The sequence below is a fragment of the Equus quagga genome, chromosome 1 (genome assembly GCF_021613505.1).
Source record: "Equus quagga isolate Etosha38 chromosome 1, UCLA_HA_Equagga_1.0, whole genome shotgun sequence".
Lineage (NCBI taxonomy): Eukaryota > Metazoa > Chordata > Mammalia > Perissodactyla > Equidae > Equus > Equus quagga.
The window spans coordinates 18854550-18860014 of NC_060267.1; the positions used below are offsets into that span (position 1 = coordinate 18854550).

The 5465-nt window shown below is 43.2% G+C and overlaps 1 long non-coding RNA gene across 1 annotated transcript; it reads right to left on the minus strand.

The window, feature by feature from the left end:
* Positions 1-3436: 3436 nt before the first annotated feature.
* Positions 3437-3900, minus strand: LOC124235503 (uncharacterized). The gene is made up of 2 exons (XR_006887504.1): positions 3840-3900; positions 3437-3627 (listed from the first exon to the last, which is right to left on the minus strand). It is a non-coding gene; the product is annotated as an uncharacterized LOC124235503 (long non-coding RNA).
* Between the last annotated feature and the right edge of the window lie 1565 nt (positions 3901-5465).

A 5465-nucleotide genomic window follows, 5' to 3' on the forward strand; every position in this document is an offset into this window, starting at 1 on the left:
TTTCTCCAATTCCAAGTCTCTTTCAAGTTTGCTAGCCTTCTCAGAACTTCTACATCCCATTGGGTACTTGGGAGCTCTCAGCTGCTTTGCCCGTCACGGTGGGGTATGGGAAGGAATTTGTAAGGCTGCTTTAAGTCCCATCTGCCTGGGCACCTCCCTTAGCCATGGCTACTCTACTACTCAGGCACTAAGTTAGATGCTGGGCTTCTTCAAGAGTCTTGCAGTCCTCCAGGCTATACCCTGAAAAGTGAAACACAGATTTCTCTGTTTAGAATACCTCCGCAACCAGCTTATCTACCCTCACCTCAACTGTCAGGGCAAAGGCCCAGTGGAGTAAGATTTGAGAATGCTGGACCCTGTCTCAGGAACCCACAAGCAGCTAAACTCTAATCATTCTGCCTTAGATTCACCACCTCCTGTCTGTTGGTTGAATCCTTACTTCTTTTTGGAGAGATAATGATATTTTTCACGATCATTCATTCTTCACAATTCTATGGATTCTGGCATGAACTTTATTTTTTTTTAAAGATTTTTTAATTTTTCCTTTTTCTCCCCAAAGCCCCCCCATACGTAGTTGTGTATTTTTACTTGTGGATCCTTCTAGTTGTCACATGTGGGATGCCGCCTCAGCATGGCCTGATGAGCGGTGCCACGTCTGCACCCAGGATCTGAACCAGCGAAAGCCTGGGCCACCCAAGCGGAGCACACAATCTTAACCACTCGGCCACGGAGGTGGCCCCCTTTTTTTTTAAAAAGTTTTTTTTTTTTGGTATGAACTTTAAGTATAGAATCCTGCTATACTGGCTCCTTGGAACTCACAAAGCCTTAACAAAACCTAGTTTTTGCAAATAAAGGCCTTGCTTTCAAAATATTAATTAAATAAGCCATGGAACATCTATAACAATGGAATACTCTGTAGATGAAAAAAATAAAAATAATGAGGGTACTCTCTAAGTGTTCATATGGAAAGCTATCCAGAATATACTGAGAAGTGAAAAAAGTAAGGTGTAGAACAGCATGCACTATAGTTTGCTACACTTGTGTGTGTAAGAAAGGGGTGAAAAAAGAATAAATCAATCAAACAATATTTATTTGTATTTTCATGAAGAAACACCAAAAGACTTCACAACAAACTAATAAAAATGCTTATCTATAGCGGGCAGTGGGGAAGAATGGGATGAATGAGCACAGGGTTCTCCAGAGAAACAGAACACAGAGAGAGAGGGAGAAAGAGAGAGAGGTATTACGAGGTATTGGTTCACATGATTATACAGGCCGAGAAGTCCCATTATCTGCCATCCGCAAGCTGGAGATCCAGGAAAACCAGTGGCGTAACTCAAAGGCTGAAGAGCTAAGGGCGTAGATTCCTCTCTGGATCTGAAGCCTGAGAACCTGGAGCGTCGAGGACAGCAGGAGATGGATGTCCCAGATCAAGTAGTCAGGCAGAGAGGGAATTCAACCCTTCTCTGCCTTTTTCTGTCCTTTTCAGGACCTCAACAGTTTGGATGATGCCCACTCACACTGGCAAGGGCCATCTGCTTTACTCAGTCTACCAATTCAAATGCTAATCTCTTCAGGAAGCACCTCCACAGACACACCCAGAATTAATGTTTTACCAGCCATCTGAGCAGCTCTTGGCCCAGTCAAGCTGACACATAAAATTAGCCATCACAGGGTTGGAGCAAAACATCTCAATGTATATTTTTTATCTCTTCACTTTTTGAACCATGGGATTTTTTTTTCTTTTAAAGATTTTTTATTTTTTTTTTCTTTTTCTCCCCAAAGCCCCCCGGCACATAGTGGCATGTTCTTAGTTGTGGGTCCTTCTAGTTGTGGCATGTGGGACGCTGCCTGAGCGTGGTTTGATGAGCAGTGCCATGTCCCTGCCCAGGATTCGAACTGACGAAACACTGGGCCGCCTGCAGCGGAGCGCGCGAACTTAACCACTCGGCCACGGGGCCAGCCCCAGCCATGGGAATTTTTATCTATTCAAAAAATGTGTTTAAGTTTTGCTTTCAAGTCTCTTGTTTTTATTACATGTCTTTTAAAAATCCATTAAATATTCAATTTAATTCAGATATTCAATTATCTCCTCAGTGACTCTAGTCTACTTTGTCTTTGATTTCACAATGGTGACCTAGTAGTTTTAGCAAAACATCAATCCTGGATAAATCCAACTGCTTTGTGGTGGTCTCAGCCTGTGGACGCCAATGCCTGGGGGTACTCAACTGGGCTCAGGTGAGCTTCCCACAGACATCCCCACTTTCCAAGCCAATGTTAGACTGGACCGACCCTTTTGGTTCTTATTATAATTGCAAGATGCCCTTCAGCAATAACCATTAGGAAACTTTGAAGAAAAAAAGAGTTTATTACTTACAAGCCCCTGGAGTGTACAAGGCACACCTGGGGCCACACAGCAAGGTTGAGGGTAGATAGAATGAGTGAGTAAAGGGGCCTGGGGTTCTACTTTTATTAGGGTCGAGAGAGGGAGCCTAGGGCTTCAAGGGCTCACTTTTCATTGGTGAATTTAAAATGTAAGAATGAGAATTTAAAGCACAGAACCAAAAAATTGTAGCCCCGGGGTCGGCCCGGTGGTGGAGTGGTTAAGTGCGCACGTTCCGCTTTGGCGGCCCGGGGTTTGCCAGTTCAGATCCTGGGTGCAGACATGGCACCACTTGGCAAGCCATGCTGTGATAGGCATCCCACATATAAAGTAGAGGAAGATGGGCATGGATCTTAGCTCAGGGCCAGTCTTCCTCAGCAAAAAGAGGAGGACTGGCAGCAGATGTTAGCTCAGGGCTAATCTTCCTCACAAAAAAAAAAGTAGCCCAAATGGTCAGTTATTGAAATCAACCAAGATCTCTAAAACAAAGGAACCTCAGTGAGGGGAGGCAGCCTGGCTCTCTATCTAGTCGTGTGATTGGCAATGTGTTTATTTGAGAAAGTGGACGCCTTGGCAATCAAAATTTAAGTCAGGCACTCGCACTACAAGAGAAAACCCAACTATCAGGGCTTATACTACACCAAATCTCCACCTATTTCATAACTCACTGAGCAGCTGAACCTAACTAGAGAAAAACACAACCAGATGACTGATCTCATTCTATATTTATAACCACAAATGTTTGAAAAACCTACTATGCCTTCAACAATACCTGGAAACTCTACTATATTTCCCTAGTTAATTTACTTTCCCACTCTCAGAGATGATTATTTTATACATTTTCTCTCCTCAAACCTCCAACTCTCCTTCCCCAATCCTCACATTTAGCTGATGACCTCCCTGTTCCCCATTTCACTGAGGAAAGAAAAAGAAAAAAAAATCAGAAGAAAAATTCCTCAAGGTCCCACCACCATATCAGTTATGAATTACAACCAGCTGCAAATAACAGATACACACATACCCCCAAATAAGGAAAAAAGGGAAAAAGATCAGTGTGGCTTAAACAAGTTGTTTTATTTTCTCCTATAACGAGAAGTTCAGAGATAGGCAACACAGGGCTTGTGTGGCAGCTCCACAATCTCATCAGGGACCTAGCCTCTATCTTCCTCCATCCTTAGCTATGGTTTAGGATCGCTTAATTGTCATAAGATGGTTGCTAAAACTCCAGTCATCATGTCCACCTTCTAGGCAAGAAAAAGAGAAAGGACCAAAGACATATACCAGTTTAGTGAATCCTGTTTCTCAGAAGCCCCACCAAACAACTGCTAACAACTCACCAGAACTTAGTTACACAGACGTCCCCAGTGTAGTTGAAACAGAAACTCAGCACCTTGCTCCCAACAAAACCTGGGTTCTGTTGTTATTAAGGAACAGGGGGAGAACAAGGAGAAATTACCTGTTTGTGGGTGTGGTGGCTTAGTGGTTACGTTCGTGTGCTCTGCTTCAGTAGCCCTGTGTTTGCCGGTTTGGATCCCGGGCATGGACCTACGGACCACTTATCAAGCCATGCTGTGGCAGGTGTCCCACATATAAAATAGAGGAGGATGGGCACAGACATTAGCTCAGAGATAATATTCCTGAAAAAAAAAAAACAGAAATTATCTGTTTTCTTATTTCACTGGAGTGGGGGAGAGAAAAGAAGCAATCAGAAGAGAAATTCCACATGTTATCAATGCCAAATCTAACTGCCAACTTGAATCCATATTCATATACTCTGGCTTCCCCCGTGTGTCAGTGGATAAACTGTCTTGCTCCTCTCCAAGGTGAATCCCTCCAGTGGTGCACTGGATCCCTTCCCGTTTCACTGGTCTAAAACTTTGCTCCTTAAATTATCCCACCTTTTCCCTACATCATCAATTTCCCCCTCCCTTTTGTTTATTCTCACTAGCAAACATTCTAAAATATCTCCTATCTTTAAAAAAAAAAAAATCTTCCCTTTATTGAACATCTCTATCCAGCCATTTCAGCTATCACTCTACTCTCTTAAAGCAAAATTCCTCAAAAGAGGTTTCTATTCCATTTTCTCCACTTCCCCCACCTTGCATTCTCTCTTAAACACATTCCAGCCAGGACTCCATTCATCCCTACTGCTCTGCTGAAGCCACTCTTGCCCAAGTCACCAGTGACCTCTCCAGTGCCAAATCTACTAGCCCGTTCTCAGACCTCATCTTACCTAGCCTCCCAGAAGAATTTCAGTTATGACCCTCCTGCTTGAAACATTTTCTTCATTTGGTTTCCAGAACACCACACTCTTCATGATTTTCTTCCTACCCATAGCTGGTCCATCTCAGTTTCAACTACTGGATCCTCTTCTTAATTTTTAAAAGCTGAAGTGCTCCAGGGTTCAGTCTTTCAACTTCTTTTATTTTATTTTATCTATTTACTTTTTTGGTGAGGAAGATTGGCCCTGAGCTAACATCTATTGCCAATCTTCCTCTTTTTGAATGTGGGATGCTGCCACAGCATGGCTTGATGAGCAGTGTATAGGTCTGCACCCAGAATCTGAACCCACGAACACCAGGCCACTGAAGTGGAGCATGTGAACTTAACCACTATGCCACTGGGCCGGCCCCCTTGGACTTCTTTTAATCTATGTTTTCTTCCTAGGTGATCTCATCCAGTTTCTGTGCTGATGACTCCTAAGTTTATCTTCACAATTTATCTATTCTGCACTTTATCCTACTGCCTGATAAACAAATGACAAGCAATAGGATATTGGAGTATACGAGGAAGCCATTTGGTGTAAAACTAATCTGGCCTGAACTTGTGTTTTCCAAAAGGGCCTGACATGGCCACTGAGCATGCATTGTATATCTGCTTTAAGTATTTACTATGTCCCAAAGACAAGAACAATGCCCTTAAAGGAAAGGATGTAACTTCCCCACATTGGCATTTCCTTAAGGATAAGCATCTCTCCCTAACTAAGGATTGATTGCTAACCTGCAGCGCTCAACTTGTGACCTCCTACCTTCAGACCACGGACCTACTGTGTTCACCAAATTGCTGTGCCCGCAAAGCAATC